This window comes from Camponotus vicinus, unplaced genomic scaffold (genome assembly GCF_025532165.1).
Source record: "Camponotus vicinus isolate PSW18456_S1 unplaced genomic scaffold, iyCamVici1.0 SCAF_12, whole genome shotgun sequence".
NCBI lineage: Eukaryota > Metazoa > Arthropoda > Insecta > Hymenoptera > Formicidae > Camponotus > Camponotus vicinus.
This window is the reverse complement of record NW_028141948.1, coordinates 6858293-6884706: the sequence shown is the minus strand read 5'-3', so window position 1 is coordinate 6884706 and position 26414 is coordinate 6858293. Positions and strand designations below refer to the sequence as shown.

The 26414-nt window shown below is 40.8% G+C and overlaps 2 pseudogenes; one reads left to right on the top strand and one right to left on the bottom strand.

Annotated features, from left to right (window-relative positions):
* Positions 1-1122: 1122 nt before the first annotated feature.
* Positions 1123-1879, bottom strand: LOC145963413 (uncharacterized; annotated as a pseudogene).
* Positions 1880-19052: 17173 nt separating this feature from the next.
* On the top strand, positions 19053-24671 carry LOC145963166 (uncharacterized; annotated as a pseudogene).
* The last annotated feature ends 1743 nt before the right edge of the window (positions 24672-26414 follow it).

The window sequence follows — 26414 nt, the reverse complement described above, 5'->3', positions numbered from 1 at the left end:
TATGTCATGCATGAAGCAAAAGCTTTATTATACACTAGCTTATTGCACATATTTTAATTTATAAACTTTTGATTATCAAAAAATATATTTATATTAAGTAACGATTTATATGTAATATAAATATTAAATACTTAACAATTTATTTAATAAAACAATTGCATAAAAATTATACATATAATCAGTGGAAAAATAGATAAAAGAAATATATAAAAGACTTGATAATCATATTAAGTACATTTGTAAGCATGTATTAAAAAAAGTTAAAAATCGCAACCGAGCAAATTAATGAAGAAAGAAATAAGAGATGCTGATAAACATGTAAAAGATAAAATAAGATTATATTATATATATACATATATCACAGTATTCGTTAATTTTTCCTTGCTCTTTATTTATAGAATATTATATGCCAATGATTTTTACATCTTTAATGTTAAAATATATTCTTTAAATCTTACTGCTATTACTTGTATCACATCATTGCTAATAACAAAAATGTTTATGATTTTACAATTTCTTAGATTTCATGATCGCATTAAACTATCTGTTTAATCCGTGATAGAACCTGCTAGTCTGTGATTTATGCTAATGTTTCAACTGTGATTGCGATCTTCTACGAAATTGAAAAATTCATATTTATTTTTGTTATTATTCGAAAGTAATATTTATTGCAAAGTAACATGATATATGCAAATATTTAATATTCGAATACGAAATTGAACGACGAATTTGAAATTGTTGACATTATTGATGCAATATCAATATGATACAAGTAAACATAACGAGCTAAAGAATTAATGTATTCTACGTAATGTCTTCTAATTTTTCTTACCTTTATCTTACCTTTTAGTTCTTATTATTACTTTTTCCATCTTCTTTCCTTTTTCTATCTTTTGTCTTCTTTTAGTTTCTTAAATTGTGCTAACTTTTTGTATATCTTATTTTATCTTTTACATGTTTATCAGCATCTCTTATTTCTTTCTTCATTAATTTGCTCGGTTGCGATTTTTATCTTTTTTTAATACATGCTTACAAATGTACTTAATATGATTATCAAGTCTTTTATATATTTCTTTTATCTATTTTTCCACTGATTATATGTATAATTTTTATGCAATTGTTTTATTTGTTTGAAAAATTTTTAACTTTTCTGCGAGGTGCACTAATCTTTTTTTGAGCACGATTATTGTATCTCGTGCGAGAATATATTTTTACAGCAATCATATATCTTAATGCCTGTACTCGATGATTATAACATTTGTCATTAATATCAAACCATGTAGCATGTGTTTTGTTGGTTTCTTGTATACATCTGTCAACAATATTATTAAGAATGTGTGTAGATGTCCAATAATGCTTCCATGTTTTATTAAACACCAATAACTGTATTTTCATAATGTTTATAAAAAAACTTGTCGGGCGTACTAATTTTGTAACTGTTGGAGCGTCTTCATCTGCATTCGGATATTCTCTAAATTCTATATATTTCTCATTTACTGTTGACTTGTCCATTGGTGTTTTCATCATAACATTGCGACATTTATCACAATTATTTCTTTCTAAACTTCGTCGTGCCACAAATCTAGTATGCGAAGTATGTTACAGCATTGTCATCATAAGTACTATGTTGTTCATTTTCGATATCTTCGTAATGAAAATATTCTTCGATTATATTTGCATCTTCTGCAAGTAAATTATCGTTTTGATCAACGTCATATTCTAGAGCTATATTACTTGTTTCCATAACATTTTCTATAGCCTTAGTAAGTTTACTCGGATGATTAATAAGAGTTTCTGTTTCTGGGCATTGTACATTGCCTTTGTCACTCGTTTGAATATATCCCGTGGAAAGTATGTGCCTGATGGAAAGTCGTATCATTCTTGCGGTCGGATTAGGATTAAATCCTCCGCGTTGTCGAAGTTTGGAAAATAAATGTTCCACTGAGTCTTGATTGCATAATCCTGTTGCTAATTCAAATGCTTCATTTTTATTTAAAAGTGCTTTATAAGTTGCAAGTATAGCTTTTATAGTTATAACAAAGCCTTTGAAACAAGGTACTTGAATTATCATTTCTGCTGATTTTGACCATCTTGAACACCATTCCACAAATTCTGTTAATAAAATCTCAATATCTGAATTTTTAGAGGATAATGGTCGTTTTCCGCCAAATTTCATATTCAAACTATAAGAATTGCAAGCATCGATAATATTCATGCGTTCTGCAAAATCTGCTGTAACTTGCCACGTATTTGTATTTAATTCTTGTTCATGGCCAGCTGTTTTTATCGCGGCTACAAAAGTATGACTGAATAATTGGAATGCTCTTTTCACATTCATAGCTTCGAAACTATTCGGATGAATGTGCGCTTCTGTTATGTGTGATAATAAATTAGAGCCTCCTTTTGTAGAATTATCGATGGACCATGTCATTTCAAAATCGGAGTAGGAAGCAATTACATTCCCATCGCAATAAATGTTTTTATGCGTTCTAAGGAAACTTGCTAATCTTTTTACTAGATGCGGGAAATCAAAAGAAGCATAATATTTCTTTTCTTTATGTATGAAAAATGATTTTGTTGAATCAACACCAAGTTGAGCATAAGCACTTTGGTTACATGTGCCTTGGTCACATGTTACAAGTTGCACATCAGCACCTGTTTCATTCAACCTATCTAGACATTCTTTTAATAAAATAATTATATCATCTGCTTTCATACATTTTCCTGAAAGAAAATATGCTATAGGTTGACGCCATTTGTGTCGTGCATTCAAACTATCTAGACAAAACACAAACACACATTTAGCTCTCTCTGATTTTCTACCTAGAGGTCCGAGATCAACAAGGCCTTCTATTTCGTCCAATTTGGATGAATATTCCTCATATGATTTGATATACATTTCATCCCATTTTAAACCGCACACTCTTTCCTCCATTGGTAATTGAGTAATTTTTTCTTTTAATTTTTGAAATATAAAGTTGCAAAATCCCGGTCTTATGTCATATTCTTCTAACCATCTTCGTATTGTTCGCTGCCCAGGAAAATTGCAACCTGCTTTCTGTAAGCGACAAAATGCTGAATAATAATAAAGTTGCCTCGATAAATTTTTCTCTTCTTCTGTATATTTTGCATTTGGTGTATGCAACTGTAAATTTATCATAGCTTTGGCCACAGGATGTAATTCTTGTTCATTTATCAATTTTTTTTAATAATTGTTTCTTTTGTTTTTTTCCCTTTGGCTTTTTAGGTATATGTCTAATACGTAGTCGATGTCTTAAACTTCTTATATGTTTTCGCAACCGAGCATTTTCACGTTTTAAATTATCAATTATAACATTTAATTTATTCGTATTTTTCATTTTATTGACTTCTTCTTCCTTAAGCAAATCAAGTTTATCAATTCTTTCATATTTAGGAGGCTCTATATGTATCCATTCCATGATATCTTCCTCTTCCGCTGGAGTATCAAAACATAAATTTGATGGTCCATATGTTTTAATTGGTAATCGTTCTGCCGGTTGCTCATCATCACAACATCATCATTTATTATACCTGCAATAATAACTGGTATGGCGTTTTCTTCAATGGCGTTTTCTTCGACTTGTATGTTTATTTCTTGAGTTGCTCCATCTATTTCCATTTGTTTGCTTTCCTTTCTCTGTGTATAATTGTTATTATTGTACTCACTTTTAAAATGGATTGGCACAGCATCCCGCTTTAATCTTTTATTGGAACTTTTTGTGAATGAGTCCTCATTAAAATGATCCTCACACAATCCCGCACATCTAAGGAACTCAGAAGACCATTTTTCCAATCTGGTATTTCCTACAACAAAAATAGAACAAAAATTTAGTGTATGTGTGTGTGTGTAGATGGATGCATGACTGAAAAAACAAAACGTGTACAGTTGTAAATTCTAAGATGGAATGGAATTCATACTATACATGTACATGTTTGTTACTAAAGCCCCTATTTTATAACTTTTATGATGTCGTTATGAATCATTGCGCAGGATTTTTGTATCATGTTATAACTGTGCAATGATACATAACAACATCGTTAAAAGTTACAGAATAAGGGCCTAAAAATAATATTCATTATATTTCTAAATTATCATGATGAAAAAAAGAAAGAATAAAGGAAATATTAAACAAAAATAAAGATACCATGAAACTAGAAACAATTAAGTTGTAGATTGTAAATAAAGTAAGTAAATTAAGCAATTGTAAGTAAATAATTGTAATTTTTTTATAAAATTTTTTTTATTGATTTACTGCCACACTTGAATTTAAAAAAATTTCTGAAATTAGAAAATACGATTTTCACACAGTTTTATAGAAATAACGCCTTAAAAAATTCTGGAATATTTCTCTCAAAAAATGATAATTTATGCAATTTATTCAGAATTTTCTTATAGACGCAACATATCAAAAAAAAATTAAATACCATATTTAATTTTAATACAAAAAAAAATTAAAAATCATATTTTTAAAAACGCTATTTTTCACATAAAATATATATAAATCTAAACTTATTCATTAAATCTAATTATAAATATTTATTTTATATTTGTCCATTTGAATGTTTATTTTACAAACTCTTCATATTGTTTATATTTATTATAATATATTTCAATTATATGAATATTTATTACATATTCATATAATATACATATTCATATACAAATATTAGGCTATCAAACTCCAGCTGATACCAAAAATGACATATTTATATGATTGTTATTATTGATATGTTATTGTTGATATTTTTTATAAGTAAAACTTTTTAATAATGATGAATTTGATGTTATGACACGAGATATATATGATTATAGACACATCAAGAATTCATATAGGAAGAAATAAGTTATTGAATATAGCTTACTAAATATGCCATTTTTGGTCTGAACTGGAGCTTGATAGCCTAATATTTGTATGTGAATATGTACATTCCTTTCAGTAAACTGTGCGCCGATTTTTTATCGGTCTTGAAAACACAGCTTTGCACTGGAAAAATAAAATATTTTTTTTGGAATTAAGTCAAATACTTTTTTGCATATATTATATTTATAAAAAAATTAATATCGAAGAGTTTTATTATTATGCAATTCTATTAAATACAATACATTCTTTTATTTGTAGAACAATTATTCTGTTCTATAAATTGAAATAATCACATGAGTATAAGAGTAAATAAAACAAGGTAAATAAAAGACAAAAAGTTTTCATTTTATATATGTATCATTAGAATAAAATAGATAATTGAAAAAATAAGATGAATATTCACGAGAGAGTCCAGAATAAACAAGTAACTTGATCTCTTTCTTGATAGTTTGAAGATAGACAAGTTTTATTGTATGTTTTCTTTTTTTACCAAGAAAGATAAATACAAAAATGCAAATGAAATAATAAATTGAATAATAAATCTGAAATCAACAAATGTCGGGAAATTTATAAAAAATACAACATTGTCGAGTGAGATTGTGATACGATGATGAGTATGACGATACATATGATAGCTATAACATTAGTAGTAATATATTGGATGATTCTACAGAAATAGATGACATTCACTGATCATTTAGTATTCCAAGGGTTAGTTTAAATATTTTATTTTTATCTTTAACCTGCACTTTTATCTATATGTAAATTTTACTTTTTATTCAAGTTGTTTTTTTATTTAGATACTTTATACATACCATAAAATAATGATAATTTTGAGGATGAAAGCGAAGTTGAGAAGACAGTACAGTATGGTCATTTTGTACAAAATTCTGCGGAATTACGTCCAAAAGTCAAACAGCAGAGACAATTAACAAGAGAAGGCAAAAATGTACATGATGTAATTGGTATGTATGTTGCAAATTTATTTATATAATTTTTTTAAACCATGTACATAATCTCATTAAGCTATTAAAATATATTATACTAAATATAAAATTAAAAAAATTTTAATTTTTTGTTAAAAGCAAATCCAAATGTCAAAGGCAAAACAAAGATGTCCTGATGAATAAACATAAGAAAAATGTGCATAAAAGTACGCAAGACAATCACAATCATTGCATAGACTCTCGAGTAAAAAAAAAACAAGAAATGATTGCATCTTAGATAGCGACACATTTTCAAACGACAAACGTGAAAAGTCTATAATGTATATACTGAATACAAGAAAGAAGTACAATGTTTATATAGTTTATATAGTTATTTAATGTTATTCCAAAAAAAATACTCTTTTAACAATGCTTAGTATCCTCATTTATTTATTTGGTATTGCTATTCTTAAAAAACTTTAAAAGGATTACATTACTTTAAAAGAATATAAGGGACTTTAAAAGGAATACATTTTGATTTGAAAATAATCTTGTCTTAAGTATATGTTTATTATTATTTGTTACATATGTTTGTTATTATTTATTATTTGTTATAATATTATGTATTTGTGTATTTGTTATAATAATATGTGTTATGTTTATTGTTATTATTATTATTATGATTATTTATTGTAATAGTATGTAATGTTAATTACTCCCCCATTTTCTCCACTTCCTCCACTTCCCGCACCTCTTCCGCCTCTGCCGCCTCTGCCGCCTATGCCACCTTTATTCCCTCTTCCTCGCCCTCTCCACGAACCTCGCCATGCTCCTCTTCCTCTTCCTCTACCGCGACCTCGTTGCATCAAGGTTAAGAAGTTTAATAATTGTTCTGGCTGAAACATACAAAATGAAAAGTATATTACTATATACATATTGATACACATATATGTACATAGAAAAATAATACAATTAATTAAAAAGTGTTGATAAATTATGAAATACACGTTAAAATTATGTGTTTAACTGTAATATAATTTTTACAAAATTGTTTGTATAGTTATACGTGTACAAATATTCAATTGTTCTATATTCCTATTTCAATTTATATATTTTTCAGTTGCATTGCTTACAATGTTTTACTTTTCTATTACTTTTTTTCTAGAAAACAACGATGGTATCTATTACGCTGGCAATAACACCGACGTAGAACCGGCGGCAGCGGCGGTGACAATGACGTTGACCACGATGTGATGAATGAATGTAAAATCGATGTCATGATCACCGTCGTTGCCGCTGTCATTGCAATTTCTCATCGTTAATATTTAAAATGTAAAGTTTTACACTTACTGTAAAAGAAATAACAGATGGCATTGAAATTGTCGCCGCCGTTGTCGTCCCTGTTGTCGACGTCACAGTTGTCACCGCCGTCGTCGAGGTTGTCGACGTCATAGTCGGCAGTATCGTCGTCGGTATCGGCATCGATACCGCCGATGTTGACGTCGCGATCGACGTCGTCTCCACCGCCGTCGTCGAGGTTGTCGACGTCATAGTCGGCGGTATCGTCGTCGATATCGGTATCGATATCGCCGATGTTGACGTCGTCTCCACCGTCGTCGTCGGCACTGTGGACAATGTTTCCATTATCTGGAAAAAAATAATGAAAAAAGTAAAAGCGTGCATTATAAATAACATTACAATTGAAAAATACACAGAGTTAAACAGGAATATAAAACAATCGGATATTTTATACATATAACTATTAATTTCACGGACACTCATCACTCATAAAAGAAACATAAATATTTTCTTACGATTAATATAATAAAACCATTTGTAAATAATTATCCGAATGTTCTACGGTTAAAGATAAAAGCTTTCATAAACTATACTTACATTTGTAGCTCTCGAGCTCTTCTACCGCTGAGCAAGACTAACTGATCGCCAGTGCCAGAAAGAAGACGCGGCACACACATATACAAGTAGAGAACTATGTATATGTACAGCACAGAGCGCTCTTTGCAACACATACGTGAGCCACGTGATCAGCGAGCCGCTGATTGTGTGCGTGTGAGCCGTGTCTTATCTCGAAACAATCACCAACAAGCACGCAACGTATTATCTGACACTGGATCACGCAGTCGTTCGGCGAAATAAAAAGGAAGATTATGTTAAAAAGTCATAAACGTTTTCACGTTGTAAACATGAATAGCAGGACACATTCTATTCACATTTTTCACAAATTATGTTTCAAAATATTATATGCGAGAGATTTCAAATATAATATTATTACATATTACATTATTTCATTAAATAAATTTACAGGAAAAAGCATACAAGAAAATTTATAGTATAAATTTATAGTATATGGCATTTCTTTTTATATAGTAAATATCAATATATATAAATGAATATGTAAATCAATATATAAACATACCACTATTGCGTATCCATAAATCACGTCTCGCATCCGTTTGTAATGGAAACCTAAATAAGCGTTTCCCGTCTTTAGTTCTAACATTCATGCAATTAATGTAAACACATTTATCATAAAATCGGTGCTTATTTGACATTATAAAATAATAATAATTAGCACCAACACAAAAAAAAAGAAAACTAAAGCTAAAGAAACACGAAACTAAAGAAACACGAAGCTAAAGAAACACGAAGCTAAAAAACTAAGAAACACGAAACTAAAAAAAAAGGAACATTAACTACAAATTTAAAATAAAAAGCACAAAACAGTTTAAAAGAAGCAAATATACACTTAACTCGCGTACACAACGCGCAAATATTTATTTTGTAAAAACTGCGTAAAGTGATCTACGTACAAAATAACCGCTCCGAGCGTAATGTGTATGCGATGCTAGCATGCGTTTTTTCGGAAAGATTCTCACTATTTCATCGTTTTATATGTTAGTTTCTATTATTATTTAACAAAATCAGTTCATTGACGTAATTATGTATTTGAAAACTAACAATTTCAGTGAAAAATGTACTACGCTCCTGATTTCGTCATAAATTATGTTTTGAAAACCTCTTGTCTTATATCACTAAAAATAATAAAAAAATGTTATATAAATGTACGTTAAATGTCATTATATTCTAATCTGGATGTTAATCAGGACGTGAATATGTATTATATCAACAGTCCCGCCATAATGACAAAAATTTGTCGGCATGAAAATTGCTTGCTCTATTTAAGAGAAATTCGTACTATTCTGCATATTATTAGAACATTATTGTTTTATTATTTAACAGAATCAGTTTGTTGACGTTAACTATGAATTTAAAATATATTACACAAGCACTAAAATATATTACAGCAATTCCGGTGAGAAATGTTCTACGCTGTTGATTCTGTTAAAAATTATGTTTTAATAATTTTCTGTGTTACGTTGAATATTAAGTAAAAATCTTATTATAACGTACGTTAAATGTAATCTTTTTTTAAATTTAGACTTTAACTTATAACGTGAATATGTACCAAGATTCCCGCCAATAACAATAATTTAGCGTCATGATAATTTCTTGTACTATTTTGGAAAGATTCTTGCTCTTTCATTGTTTTAACATACAATTTCGGAACCATCAAAAAGTATAGATTCTTGCATATTTAATGTACTTTATACATTCTGAATCGATATATTTAGTAATCGAAAAGCATTAAATATTAAATATGAAAAAATCTATACTTTTTGACGGTTCCGAAATTGTATAATATATTCTTAAATGGTGAAATCAAGGACCAATTCAAAAATGCAATTTATTTCAGTTAATATAATTATTTTCCATAATATAAATATCTATTATTGTTAGAATAGTTGTGGCACTCACTAAGAAATTATTAATTCTTTTAAATTTCTTAAATTATAAAGAAAATTAAGAATGGATCTGAAAAAAATCATTTTATATATTTTATGTAATATTTTACAAATTAATGAAGCATTTTTAAAAATTCGAACGAGAAACGATGTAATATATTATCCCTTACCGTGTTTAATAAAAAACGATATGATTTAAAAAAGATCCCTGCAACATCCTTTAGATATACAGGGTGTTGAAAAAAAGGGTCACATATTTTGATAGCAGGTAGTATTGATCAAAACAAGAAGAAAAGGTCTAATAACATGGGTCCTAAGACTAATATCTTCAAAGATACAAGCTATTTTGTTATTTGAGCTCTTTGTCATTTTCTTATTAGTCGTGTCATCTTTAGAATGTAATGAACAAAGGAGTAGGGGAGAGTGGGGTACAATGGGGATATCTTTTTTCTAGGTGCCTTAAAAAATAAAAAATAAACAAAGAGAGATAAAGAAACAATTTTTATTTTAATATGAAATGTAATCATTTATCTTCCATAAAAAAACTGAAGTAAAGAAACTTAATGTATAATAACAAAATAAAAACTAAAATAAAAATTGTTTCTTTATCTCTCTTTGTTTATTTTTTATCTTTTAAGGCACCTAGAAAAAAGATATCCCCATTGTACCCCACTCTCCCCTACTCCTTTGTTCATTACATTCTAGCCTCCCTCTCACTCCCACCTATCCGCCAAGCCTGCAGTGAAGGGGGGAGTGGGTCTCAACAAGGTCCCTCCCCCCATTCAGTCCCTGTCCAGCGGTGGGGCCGGAGGCCCAATCAGCCTTCTCCTCCCCCGCCGGGTCCTCCTGGCCGCTGCTCTTCCTCGTGCTGCCATTGGGGCGGGCATCATCCGCCGATCCCTCTCCGCCTCCTACTTGTTCCGCATGACCTCCTCGCAAAAGGAGGCCACTGCCCGCCACTCCTCCTCCCCCCTCAGCATCGCCTCAATGACGGCGCCGAGGGAGAGGTCAGTTCCCACCACTGCGATCAGGGCACGGCGCTGCACCTCCCAAGCCGAGCAGGCTTCGAGAGTGTGCTGCGCCGTGTCCCGGTTTTCCTCGCAGTGGTGGCACCTGGGGGTTGGTTCCCTCCCGATGCGGCACAGGTAGTGACCGAAACACCCGTGCCCGGTCGCCACCTGCGCCACCCGGAAGGTGATCCGCCCCCAGGCCCTCCTCATCCACCTCCCGAAGACCGGGAGGACGACTCTCACAACTCTTTGGTTCTCGCGGGCTGGCCCGGCCAATTGCCGCTGCCAATCCACGAGGACCGAGTCTGCCGCCTTCAGCCTGATGGCCTTCTTGGCCCCCGGCCCCACCACAATTCCACTCCCCTGGAGCCCCCTAATCCCCCAGTACATCTCGGCCCGGGCCTGGGCCAGGAGCTCCAGGGGAGGCGACCCCGCCAGCACCGCCACCGCCGCATATGCGACCGTGCGGTATGCACGCGCGGCCCTTAAAATTATGGGGCGGTGCGCCCCCCGTAGTACTCCCCTGATCTTGTTGGACCCCGAGGCAGCACCCGCCCAGATCGATGCCCCGTAGAGGGCCACCGATCCGACCGCGTCCACATAAAGCTTGCGGACACGGCCGTCCGGCCCCCCCCAGGTTGGGCAGCAGCCCCGCCAGCGAGGCCGCTACCCCCCCATCCTGGGGGCTAGCTGGGCAAAGTGCTCCTCGAAGGTCCACCTTCCGTCCAGGTGGAGACCCAGATACTTCATCCGAGTCCCCACCTGGACGTCGTGTCCGTCCACCTTAAATATGAGCCTGGGGGGGGCCCCCGGGAGCCGTCATGGAAAAAGACGGCCTCCGTCTTCCGGGGGGCCACTCTCAGGCCCAACGCCTTTATACCGCGGACCACCCCGGCCACCGCGATGTTCCCCAACGCGGTGGCATCCCTCCAGTCCTTCCCCCCAGCTACCACCAGCGTGTCATCCGCGTAACAGATGACATGGCAGCCAGGGGGGAGGACCCTCCCCAATACCTCATCGTACGCGATGTTCCACAGCAACGGGCCCAGAACGGACCCATGCGGAACACCGCACACGACGGGCCACCGCCTACGCACCCCATCGGCATCGCGACAGGAGATACTCCTTCCCATGAAATAGTCCCGGATTACCCTGGACAGGTAATCCGGGACTCCGTGCGCTCGTAGTCCCGCCCCTATCATGTCCCACGGGAGAGTATTAAACGCGTTGGATATGTCCAGGGACACAGCCAACGCCACTCCACCGTGCTGGACTATCTGTTCCGAGCGGGCCCGCAGACCATCAATCGCGTCGATGGTCGACCGGCCCGCCCGGAACCCGAACTGGGACTCGTTGAGCCCCGCAACCTGTTGCAGGTGCTCATTGAGCCGCCCCACCAATATCCTCTCCATCAGCTTACCGACCTCATCCAAAAGACAGAGAGGTCGGTAAGCCGACGGATCGTACCAGATCATACCAGATACGGTTTGCATGTGCGCTCTGGTTATTAAAATATTTATTTCAGAGGCGATCTATTCGTGAGCTGATTATTAAAAAAAATTCCAGAGGCGATCTAATTCGTGTGCTTGTTATTAAAAAAAAAATACAGAGGCGATTTAATTCGTGTGCTGGTTGTTTTTAGAAATGTTTCATACCAGATGCGGTTTGCATGTGCGCTCTGGTTATTAAAATATTTATTTCAGAGGCGATCTATTCGTGAGCTGATTATTAAAAAAAATTCCAGAGGCGATCTAATTCGTGTGCTGGTTATTCAAAAAAAATCCAGAGGCGATTTAATTCGTGTGCTGATTGTTTTTAGAAATGTTTCATACCAGATGCGGTTTGCATGTGCGCTCTGGTTATTAAAATATTTATTTCAGAGGCGATTTATTCGTGAGCTGATTATTAAAAAAAAATCCAGAAGTGATCTAATTCGTGTGCTGGTTTAAAAAAACCCAGAGGCGATTTAATTCGTGTGCTGGTTATTGAAAAAAAATCCAGAGGCGATCTAATTTGTGTGCTGGTTTAAAAAAAATCCAGAGGCGATTTAATTCGTGTGCTGATTATTCAAAAAAATCCAGAGGCAATTTATTCGTAGGCTGGTTGTTTTTAGAAATATTTCATATCAGATGCGGTTTGCATGTGCGCTTCGGTTATTTAAAAGATTTATTTCAGAGGCGATCTATTCGTGAGCGTGATTATTAAAAAAAAATCCAGAGGCGATCTAATTCGTATGCTGGTTTAAGAAAAACCCAGAGGTGATTTAATTCTGATGCTGGCTATTCGAAAAGTATTCCAGAGGCGATTTAATTCGTGTGCTAGTTATTCAAAAAAATCTAGAGTCGATCTAATTTGTATGTTGATTATTCAAAAAAAATTCGAGAAGCGATCTTAATTTGTGTGCTGGTTACTTTCAAAAATGTTTTACATCAGATACGATTTACATGTGCATTCTGGAAGCGAAATTTAAACGAAATTTAATTCAGAGATCATAAAGACACTGCCTCAACTAAAAGGCATATTTGATAAGAATAAAAATCCAGATAAAATGAATCATTGAACCGATTTTTACACGTTATAAGAGGATTCTTATTTTGAAAGTGTGCTATATATTGCGATAATTCTTATATAATTGTAGCATGTCATATAGCGACAAAAGTTGTAACGATGCACCCCCGAATGCATCGTTTCCCGGCGAACACCGGCCGGAAGCTGCCGCCCGACGAACATCGGTCAGGCAATGGCAGAGGCGCAGTGCGCCCATTTTTTAACGTTTAGAGAACAACCGGCCAGGGACTCTCAACTATTGAGAGACTACCGTCGGGAGCCGTTACCGGCGGCTGAGAACCCGCGTTCGGCACCCCGAACTCCCCCGGGCGGACCCGAACCGCTCCGATTTTTACCGCCGCTCGGTGGGGGTAATTACCGAATACGCCGGCGCGGGTAATTAGCCGAGTATAAAACGGGCTCTCGACGGCATAACAGGACAGATCCTTGCGATCCTCTCAAGCGCCTAGCTAGTCCGAAGGCAAGCAAAGCAGCTCAAAGAAATCCTTGCGAGAATAACAAGGCCAGAAGGTAGTGAGAACGCTGCCTCCGCCGATCGATATCGGCGCCTGTGAAATCGCCTCCGAACCAAGATCCTTATCAGGCATCGCGCCTTCACGAGGTGGAACGAGAGCCGCCTCCGACGCTCACTAGCGTCGCGACGCCTTCCAAAAACCCGCAACCCCCATCCGGGAATTATCAAGAGACGAGCCGAATAATAAATAAGATTAAAGCCGGCCGAATTAAAGCCGAACAGCTGAGCGCTACGAGCCGTGCATAAAAACCGCGACAAAAACACGCCCGACGAGTCGCAAGAAGCGATAACGCGCCGATACCGGGAAACGGGCGAGTGCATCGCGCCCGGAAATAATCGGTACATTTATACACACACACCCACTCGACACATCTGTACATATACATTTATACACGCGCATATACACGCGCATACACAGCACATTTGTACATTTACATTGGCAACAATAAAGACTCATTGCACACACATTTCCGCGTTACCGAGTTATTGATTCCGCCACCTGGATCCGACGGCTATCCATATAATTACGTTTCCGCGGTACACGAAAAACCGCCCGTTACATTGGCGCCCGAACAGGGACCGTTTGAATAGAAAACCGTGCAGATGTGTGTGTGCGTAGGGAGGCGCGTGAGAATGAAGGGGTGGATTTACGCCCTGCCGAAGGCCCAGCTGGCGGCCATGCTGCGGTCATACGACCTCGATGACTCCGGACTGCTGGACGAGCTCCGTCGCCGAATGAGTACGTTTGTCGATGATAATCCGGACGAGTTCGAACCACCGATGGGGGAGGCAAGCGCGGGGCCGGCTCCGTGCATTACGGTGACCACTCCCAACCAACATGAGCATGCCGTGGAAGCTCCGGCCACGGACGCGAAGATAATTAATCAGATCCGGAAGTGGGGTTGCCATTTCGATGGTCGAGACCCTGCCGCGTTCCTAGAGCGACTCCGCGAACTCAGGGACGGATATGGGATCTCGGGGCCCCAGATGCTAAAGGGGTTGCCCGAGGTGTTAAAAGGTGATACGTTGTTGTGGTACCGGAACCACCGCGAGGATTGGCGGACGTGGAACGACTTTGAGCGCGCATTTCATCTGCAATTTTTTCCACGGCGATACGCGGCCTCGTTGCGCCGGGAAATTATGGGTCGCCATCAGACGAGCGGCGAGGAATTTACACGCTACTCCACGGTGATGATGACACTGATGCGTCGGGCCGGAGGGTTTTCGCGTGAAGAACAGCTCGAATTAATATACGAGAATATGCATCCCGATTATAAGACGTATGTTCGCGTGGACGATATCCGGAGTATCGCCGAGTTGCAGGCCCGGGCAAAAGAATTTGAAGACATAGAGCGGGAGAAACGAGAGATGAAGAAGCGCGAGAAACCGACCCCGACCGTCGCCGCCGCGTATAACAAGCGCGAATGCTGCTGGCGCTGCAAGCAGCGGGGGCACACGCGGGCCCAGTGCCGGCGCCCGGCTTTAAAGTTCTGCTCCCAGTGCGGCAAGGACGGCGTGTTGACTTCCGAATGCCATCCGCGTTCGGGAAACGAATCAGGGGCGGGGGATCTTACGGTCGCGACTCCCGCCCGAAATTCCGCGTAAGGTTTCTTCCCCGACCGCATATATACGTGACCATCAAGGGACGGCGGTTCGATGCCCTGATCGACTCTGGGTCGGAAGTCTCCCTCATAAACCGCCACACCGTGGACGTACTCCGACGGGAAGGAGTAACCGAACAAACAGGGGAAGGGGGACAGATCCTGCTGGTGGACGGGACGCCGGCGGACGCCCCCGGGACCGTGGTCATTCCCCTTTGCGTACAAGGCAAGAAGGTCACGCACACCTTCACGATTCTGCCCGAGATGGAGAGTGATCTCCTCCTCGGGATCGACGCTCAGGCCAAATTAAGGCTGAAGATTCCAACACCGCCCCTGTCCATTATCGGGGAGGGAGGTCAGTGCTGGGCCGCCAAGGGGCTGGCCAGCCAGACACCGGAGGAGCACCGAGCGCTCCAGAAATTTTTAGAGGGGGAACTCCGGAAGTTCGGGGAGATCGGCGGACCCACCGGAAGAATCCAGCATAGAATCCGCTTGAAAGACGCGACGCCCATCAAGCAGCGGTACCGGCCGCGGAACCCGGCCATGCAGGCCATAATCGACCGCGAAGTGGAAGAAATGCTGGAGCAAGGCGTTATTGAACCCTCCGATAGTCCGTGGAGTTCACCGATAGTGGTGGTCCGGGAGAAAGACGGCAAATCCCGTTTTTGTATCGACTTCCGCCGCGTAAACGAGGTGACCCACCGCGACGCGTACCCGCTACCCCAGGTGACCGCCATCCTAGATAAGTTAAGGGGGGCCCGCTATCTGTCGACTCTCGACCTTAAGAACGGGTATTGGCAGGTACCACTCACGCAGGAGAGCCGACCAATTACCGCCTTTACGGTGCCCGGAAAAGGGCTTTTCCACTTCCGGGTCATGCCGTTCGGGCTGCACTCGGCGCCCGCCACTTTTCAACGGCTATTAGATACCGTCCTCGGACCTGACCTCGAATCGCACGTCTTCGTGTACTTGGACGACATAATCGTCGTTAGCTGCACGTTCTCGGAACATCTCGAGCTGCTCGCCGAAACCTTTCGTCGACTCCGGGAAGCGCGTCTTCGACTGAACCCGGAAAAGTGTAAATTCTGCGTCGAACAATTAAAATACCTGGGGCACGTAGTGGGACAAGACGGGATCAGGACGGACCTGGAGAAAGTTAGTGCCGTGGCTGGTTGGCCAGAGACAACGACGATAAAACAAATCCGCCAATTTCTCGGGATGGCGTCATGGTACCGACGGTTTATCGAGAACTTCTCAACCATAGCCGCTCCGCTGACACAACTAACGCGTAAAAACGCCCGATGGAAATGGGGGGACGAGGAGGCAAACGCGTTCCGCGCTCTCAAGGAGCGATTAATTTCCGCGCCCGTTCTCGCTTGCCCGGAATTCACGCGACGTTTTTGTTTGCAAACGGATGCCAGCAATACCGGACTCGGGGCCGTATTAACGCAACGCTACGAAGAAGGCGACCGAGTTATCGCCTACGCGAGTCGCACACTCAACGCGGCCGAGAGAAACTATAGCGCAACGGAACTGGAGTGTCTCGCCGTCGTATGGGGCATCCGCCGGATGCGCAACTATCTGGAAGGATACGACTTCACGGTCGTAACAGACCACCAGGCCCTGAAGTGGCTGCGAAAAATCGACTCGCCCACGGACGTCTCGGGCGATGGGCACTGGAACTGCAGCAGTATAACATGGAGATCCAATACCGCCGCGGGAGTCTGAATCGCGTCGCGGACGCACTATCGCGCCAACCCGAGAGCTGTGCCGCCCGCACTACACGCTGTCGCTGGTACCAGCGTATCCTCCAGGAGGTAAAAGACGATCCCACCGCAAGACCGGAATACAGAATCGAGCAAGGGAGGCTCTACAAACATGTGCTGCATAGCCTCGATTTCAAGGAGACACCGGAGGCGCAGCAATGGAAGGTCTGCGTTCCACAACCGCTCCGGAAAAGGGTGCTCGAAAAGGCCCATGATGCCCCGACCGCCGGACACTTGGGAATCGCCAAGACCATAGCTAGAATGGCCGAACATTATTACTGGCCGGGAATGTTCCGCGAGGTGGCAAATTATGTCAAGGCTTGCCAAAATTGCCAGAAACACAAGGCGAACCATCACCGACCAGCGGGGAAAATGCACGCGACCAACATCACGCGACCCTGGGAACAAGTGACAGTCGACCTGGTGGGACCATTATCACGGTCCCGCAGAGGGCATACGTGACTATTGTCCATGCAGGACAGATTTTCGAAGTGGGCTGAGTTCGTGCCTCTTCGTCGGGCCACCGCCGATGCCGTAACACAGGCGATCACCAACCACGTCATCCTGAAACACGGCCGTCCAGGATCGATTCTCACGGATAATGGCACGCAACTCCGCTCAAAACAACTGGAGGAACGCTTGGCGGAGAGCGGGATCAAGCACGTAACCACCCCGGCGTACGCACCGCATTGCAACCCGGTGGAACGTACGAATCGCACGATCAAGACGATGATCAGCCAATACGTAGACAAGGACCACCGTACCTGGGACGAGCACCTGCCGGAGTTGCAATTCGCGTACAATACGGCCGTACATGACGCAACCGGATACACGCCAGCCTACTTAAATCATGGAAGAGAGCTCACCGCGCCGGCCGAAACCGAGGAGCGGAACTCGACGCCAGAAACACCAGACGCGATGCACCAGAAGTTGCAAGAAGCATACGAGCTCGTGCGCATCAATCTGGCCCAGGCGTTTCAACGCCAGCGAAAATATTACGATTTAAGACGCCGGCCATGGAAACCGCTACCAGGAGAATGGGTGCTAAAAAAGGAGCATCCACTATCAAAAAAAGCGGACTCCTTCAACGCAAAACTCGCGCCAAAATTCAGCGGGCCGTACGAAGTCAGACGGTTAATATCGCCCGTGATCGTGGACCTGAGGAGCAAGAGGGGGAGGTGGATACGTCACGTACATGTTCAAGATCTAAAAGCAATCGAGCAAAATCAAAACATCAATAACCCGGGAGAAGACGACCTCATCCCCACCGACAGCGATGACGATGCCGAATGATCCACAAACAAAGAGTGACAAGCCTGAGCACGGTCACAAAGACGCAACATGTCGAGCGAAACGGACGACATTTTAGCCGCGATAGACGAATACTTGGCCGAGGAGGCCGACACGGGGACCGTACCAGCGGAACCACCGGGGCCACCAGAGGAGAAGTCCCGGCCACCACGGGTCGGAACCGTGATCCAGCGGTCCGACCGGGAGAACGCCAGGAAGGCCGCTATCCTGGCGACACCGCCTCCGCCGCCGCCGAGACGCCGTCAACTGAGGCCCTACGAGCGCCGACCGCCGCCACCGGCCCGAGAGAATCGGCCAGCAGCAACACCAGCAGAATCAGAGCCGGAGCTGCTGATGCCGATGGGCCCGATTCCCGCACCGCCGATTCGCGTCCAGGTCGAACCGGGCCTGGTGTTCGAGGTCCCGCACTTCGCGGTCCACGTATCGCGTAGATACCGCCCACGCACCGCAGACGGGCAGTGGATCCTGCGCTTTAGCCGCGACGGCAAGCTGCGCTACCACCGGCGCATTAGATAGGCCCGAAGATCCGGCTACGCCTAAAATTCAGGCGTTATTTAGCGGGGGGGTGATGTAACGATGCACCCCCGAATGCATCGTTTCCCGGCGAACACCGGCCGGAAGCTGCCGCCCGACGAACATCGGTCGGGCAATGGCAGAGGCGCAGTGCGCCCATTTTTTAACGTTTAGAGAACAACCGGGCAGGGACTCTCAACTATTGAGAGACTACCGTCGGGAGCCGTTACCGGCGGCTGAGAACCCGCGTTCGGCACCCCGAACTCCCCCGGGCGGACCCGAACCGCTCCGATTTTTACCGCCGCTCGGTGGGGGTAATTACCGAATACGCCGGCGCGGGTAATTAGCCGAGTATAAAACGGGCTCTCGACGGCATAACAGGACAGATCCTTGCGATCCTCTCAAGCGCCTAGCTAGTCCGAAGGCAAGCAAAGCAGCTCAGAGAAATCCTTGCGAGAATAACAAGGCCAGAAGGTAGTGAGAACGCTGCCTCCGCCGATCGATATCGGCGCCTGTGAAATCGCGTCCGAACCAAGATCCTTATCAGGCATCGCGCCTTCACGAGGTGGAACGAGAGCCGCCTCCGACGCTCGCTAGCGTCGCGACGCCTTCCAAAAACCCGCAATCCATCCGGGAATTATCAAGAGACGAGCCGAATAATAAATAAGATTAAAGCCGAACAGCTGAGCGCTACGAGCCGTGCATAAAAACCGCGACAAAAACACGCCCGACGAGTCGCAAGAAGCGATAACGCGCCGATACCGGGAAACGGGCGAGTGCATCGCGCCCGGAAATAATCGGTACATTTATACACACACACCCACTCGACACATCTGTACATATACATTTATACACGCGCATACACATTCACATCCACACAACGCATCTGTACATATACAATTATACACGCACATATACACGCGCATACACAGCACATTTGTACATTTACATTGGCAACAATAAAGACTCATTGCACACACATTTCCGCGTTACCGAGTTATTGATTCCGCCACCTGGATCCGACGGCTATCCATATAATTACGTTTTCGCGGTACACGAAAAACCGCCCGTTACAAAGTTAACAAATTATTGGAGCAAATTATACTGATCGCTGGTGATTTTTTTTTTATGACACCAAGCTTCGAATGTACGATAGCCTACCCGGCTATGTGGTGTCTATTGGTGCCTAAAAAAAATTTACTTTCATTGCCGTTGCCTACAAATAATATAATATTTGAAAAGCTTCGACTTGATAGCATATGCTGTGAAATTTATGCTGCGGCTTTCACTATACTACTATAAACTATAGCCTTAGAAGGAAATCCTTCTAAGGAAAAATATTTCAATAATGTGAAATGTACAACATTTTTTTAAAATTATAGCAGAAAGTAAATTGCCTTTTCCAAAGTGATAAATTATTCATATATCTTACATTTATCATATCTGATCACGATATTCCAATGAATATCGTTAGAAAAAGACGCCTCAGTACAAATATCTCATTTGCATATATCGGAGAGACGAAAAAAATATATATTATGGTTGCGTCTAAAAATGGACGATGAAACCTATTATATCATCGATATAAATCTATCATTTCGATGCTTTTGATGCAAAGAATGTATTATGAAAATATTTATATTATTTATAAATTTGATGACATTACATCAATTTGCATAAAACATTTTATATTGTTAGCTTTTGATTATATCGATTTAACAAATGTCGTGCATAAATGTAATTTGTAGATAGTTATATGCAAATATCTTTTTTATTGTATATACGGAATGTCGTAGAGTACTATACATATATAAGCGCTTGAGAGGAGCGCAGTAAATTGAAGAAACAAGTCCCACAGCATTTTACGATTTTCGCAATAATAGAAATTATAAAATAAATAAATTATATAATAGTATTAAATAAAATCGAACGAATGTGTATCTACGTGTGTGTTTGTGTATTTGTGTGAGAGAGAGAGAGAGAGAAGCGCTCGGCCGTTCGAGCTATCGCATGATCCAGTGTGTTTGGTATTTTGTCGGCGCGCGGCAAGGGGAGGGACAGCAGGGCACGCCGCTACTATCGGTTACACCGTCATCGTTGCGCCGCGCTGTCTTTCCCCTTACCGCGCGCCGACAAAATGTCTATCATGCTAGACCGTGCAATAGCTCGAATGGCTGAGCGTTTCTCTCTCTCTCTCTCTCTCTCTCTCTCTCTCCCTTTTTCAGACACACACGCAGAGATACACATTCGTCCGATTTTATTTAATATTTCTATTATTGCGAAAATCGTAAAATGCTATGGGATTTTTTTCAATTTACTGCGCTTTCTTCACAAGTGCTTATACATATATAGTACTTTGCGATACTCTGTATGTACAATAAAAAAGATATTTGCATATAACTTTCTACAAATTACAATTTATGCACGACGTTTGTTAAATCGATATAATCAAAAGCTAACAATATAAAATTATACTAATTGTTTGAGATGTAATATTGTATATTTATAAAACTTATAAGTAATATTTATTATATTTTCATAAAATTTATAAGGAACATTTACTATTTTTTTATTTATTTTTATTATATATATAAAAAGAAAGACATAGCTAATGAGAGCAATAATAGAATTGTTTATATATATACGCAATAAAGATCTATGCTCTAAAATCGTTGCTTGTACGAGACGATAGAGCAGTAAAAATGCAATATATTTTTTGCTTCAATAAACAATTAAATACAATACAAAGGAAAGCTTTCACATTGCTCTTCCTAAATAAAATATGTATGTCTTTTTATTCTAGACAATACTGTCGGTAACATAACTATAAGTGTTGGTAATGTACCGACACTTTTAGTTATGTTAAAATGAGGGCGCCTACCCATCGGAGTTCGGCTGCGACTCCGGCATCCTCTTAAGGGAGAGATATAGAAATGGGAGAATGGGATGAATATTTTAAAATAAAAATAATCAAAATTAGATCCGTGGAAGGCGCGCGCGTTAGCGCGCGCTGCGAGCTAGTCCCTTTCTAAAAAGTGCATGTTATGTCGATTCTCGAAAGTCTCGAAGCATTGTTGCCTCTTTTCTGCAATGCTGATTGGTTGTTTCGATTGGTCTCGATGAGCGTAGTGCGTTATATTCGTAATGGCTGTCATCGTGAGGTCACAGTATGAGGTGTTAAAATATATATATTCCTTTAGAAGAGGAAGAGATTTGGGAGCTATACGCGGTGCTGTAGTAGATTTTGTTTCCAAGTAAGTATAACCTCAGAAATCTTCCATTAACGGATGAAATGGGAATTACTGGATATTCTGTATACGTGTGCAAATTATTAGATTCAAACATCAGTAAATAAATCTTAAATTATTGTCCACAGTGTACACACTAAGGAGAATATATTATCTTATTTTAATTGTATTATTATACAATTGTTTCATTTGGGTTTCCTTAAAGAATGGATGGGACTCGGCGTAACCCTACTGCTGCTACGTTATTTTTTACCTTCGTTGAATATTTGCCTCTCCGAAGAAAGGGTTGATAAACGAATCGTGTCCCGGAAGGGTGGCAGTCGCTTATTAAAATTTTCTGGTCTTAGACGCAGCGTGATTTTGATTAATTATTAATTAAGATTTTGATTAATAATTACATGATTAATAATTATTATAATTTCTAAGAATTAATAAAAATTTTAATGTAATTCTTATTTAATAAATATTCTTTCACATTCTAATAATAACAATTGTAAATAAAGCGTTATATGAAAATTATATAATATTTGAAAGATTGATTGATTTATTTATTTTATTTATTTATGTGTATTTATTTTAAAGAAGTACAGAATTAGAAAATTAAATATCTGAAGAATTTAATTATAATTGTTATTAAATTTATTATAATAAAGCGTTCAATACGGCTAAATACCTGGGCATGACTCTAGTAGGTGATACTAGGAGAGTTCTAACCCAGGGATCTCAGGGGGGTGAGGGACGGAGGGAGGTTCTCCGGGGCGGGGGGTAATGACGTCACGCGGGACGGAGGGGATTTCGGAGGCGCGGGGGCTGCGGGGCGGGTGTTGAATGTTTTATCGCAAATATAAGTAATATTATATTACATACCCGGTTGATAAACAATATAAACAGCGGTATTTTATCAAGCAATATTCTATTACATACCCTAACGCGTCGGGACATGTTTTCGCAAACAAAATAGCTCTCCCCGGTACACCACCCTCACCCCTCACCCCCCTCACCACCAATATAAGTAACAGCTCTCGCGGTACCCACTCACCCCTTACCTCCCTCATCCCCCTCACCCCAAATATAAGTAATTCTAGATTTTTTCCGTTGGACGTATTCTTATCTCTCACATTGAATTACGCGTCGCGCGAATTTATAAACAATATAAACAAATGGCGCCCCCCAGAATCATCTTCCACGACTTTTTCTCGGAAGGAATGCAACGCATCAGCGCCGATGCTCGGCTGCATTGCGCCTTTGTTTTAAAGATAAGAAAGGATGAAATATATATAAGGAGGATTGAAGCGCATCAAATCATAGTACGTGATTTGAACGCCCATCGACACGTGCAAGTGCTCCATAGAAAACTGTGACGTAGTGTTTTAAAAGTGTGAAAAAGACAGGAAAAAATGGAAAACATCGAGCAGACTGAACGCGACCTGGTGGAGCAGTCCCGCCAAATTGCCACCTTGGGCGAGTATTTTGCATGGCTGCAGCGTTGCGAGGAATTTATCAAACAGCTCGAAGAACGCAGCCGTGTCAAGCGTCCGCGACTCTCGATCGGAAGTAGACAGTCTCTGGTGGCTAAAATCGCGCGACTCGAAGGTGCAAAGACATGATTGCAGAGGCGGTTTATACCCAGCGGTGGTGATTACAGCGGCGACAATAACGCGGAAAGACTCGTTTGGCGAGAGATCGATACCGCGTTCGATAGCCGTATTCTGACCGGTGCTGTGATTAACGCAAACTATATCGAACCTCGTCAATTTCTCGAGGATGCCAAAGACATCGTGCTCGAGCAAGTGCAAGACGTTATAAAAAGACACAACAGTGTATAAGTGAACACTATATTCAACGGTGAATTTGTGTCGGGTGATAAACGCGCGAATAAAAGTATCAATACGAGAAACTGTGAACTCTTTCGCACGTCCGATTTACATGAGTGGTACGAGCGTCGCGTTATCGAGCCCACCCTAGCATTGCTAGAAGAATTTTAGGAACGCGATAGTGGTTGGGCATTGTCGCGAATACAGAATTTGACTGTTAATGTAAATAAATATAATTCTATGCGCGCGGGATGTTATATTAAATTGCCGCGAGAAATTACGGCGAAGAAAGCGGTGGTTAACGTGCAATCCAGAGACAATGCGTGTTTCGCGTGGGCAGTGGTGGCCGCTCTATATCCCGCCGAAAATCATACGGAACGGGAATCTTCATATCCCCACTATACGACGGTGTTAAATGTACAAAATATTGAGTTTCCGATGACGTTGAACCAACTAAAAAAGTTTGAACATATAAACAATATCTCCATCAACGTGTACAGCATCGAGAAAGAGAACAGCATCGTCCCGATACGTCTTTCGGAACACAAGAAAGACAAACATGTGAACTTGCTGTACGTGCAAGACGGCAACAGCGTTGGACATTTCGCATGCGTCAAGAATCTCTCCCGACTTGTCAGTTCACAGTTGAGCAAACACAACGGTCAAAGATATATCTGCGATCGGTACGTATAATTTAAATAGTTTATGTAATTATAAAATATAATGCATTGCATAAATCTATAATTTAAATATTTTTTTTACAGATGCTTGCACTATTTCGGATCGGAAGACAAGTTGCAGTCACATACGGTAGACTGCGGAAAAATAAACGACTGCGCTATCCGATTGCCGAGCGATAAGGACAAGTGGCTCGAGTTCAACAACTACACGAGGAAAGAGCGGCTTCCATTTGTGATCTATGCCGACTTGGAATGCGTTTTGGCCAAGATGGAGGAGGAAGAACAGCAAAATTTGTACCAGCACCATCGGGTATTTAGTATAGCGTATTATATGCATTGTTCGTACGACAACTCGTTATCCGTTTATAATTCTCGCCGTAGCGCCGATTGCGTTTCGTGGTTCACCGAAGAACTTAGAAATTTAGCAATTCGCGTTAAGACTATTTTAATGACTACAAATGTCCCCATGGTAAATTTAACATCGTACGAGTGGGAAAAATTTCACAGCCGCATATATTGTCATATATGCGAAAAACCGTTTACGCAAGAAGACGATACACGCGTACGCGATCATTGTCATTTGACCGGGCGATATAGGGGTCCCGCGCACTCAAATTGCAATCTAAATTACAAAGAATCAATATATATTCCGATAGTCTTTCATAATTTATCCGGTTACGACGCGCATTTCATTATCGAGGATATAGCCACAGCGTTCGAAGGGGAAATCGAATTACTTCCGATAACCAAGGAAAAATATATATCGTTTACAAAAACTGTTAAAGTCGCACAAGACAATTGGAAAAATTATATAAAATTACGCTTCATCGATTCGTACAAATTTCTCGCGACAAGTCTCGACAAATTGGCATCTTTTTAAGAGAAAGATAAACTCAAAATTTTAAAATCGAAATTTCAAAATTTATCTGCAGAAAATTTCAATTTATTAACACGGAAAGGCGTCTTTCCGTACGAATACGTCGACTCTGTGGACAGGTTTACCACCGCGCGAATCGTTTTACAGTTCTTTGACCGGTGAAACTATATCCGAGAGCGATTACGCGCACGCCAAGAATATCTGGACGCGATTCTTCATTCGAACGCTGGGCGAATATAGCGATTTGTACCTCAATATCGACGTCTTGTTATTAGCCAATATTTTTGAAAACTTTCGCGATAGTTGTATCAAAAGTTACGGACTCGACCCCGCGTATTATTATACTCTCCCCGGATACACGTGGGATGCTATGTTGAAGCATACCAAGATTACGTTCGAATTGCTTACCGACATCGATATGGTCATGTTTATCGAACGCGGTATACGCGGTGGTCTGAGCCAATGTTCCAACAGATACGCTCGCGCTAATAACAAGTACATGCAACAATCGTACGATCCATCGAAACCATCGTCGTACTTAACGTATTTCGATGTAAATAATTTATACGGATGGGCAATGTGTCAACCGTTGCCTTACGCCGATTTTCGATGGGTCGACGACGTGTCGAATTTTGACGTAGCATCGATCGCGTTAGATTCGCCTACTGGTTATATCCTCGAAGTCGATCTCGAGTACCCGCAACATCTTCACGATACGCACACTGACCTACCGTTTTGCCCGACACGTGACAAGCCGCCCGGCAAGCGGCAAGACAAACTCCGCGCAACGCTATACGATAAGAAGCGTTACGTGATACACTACCGTAACCTACAGCAATGTACGCAACACGGCCTTCGCGTTACAAAAATACATCGCGT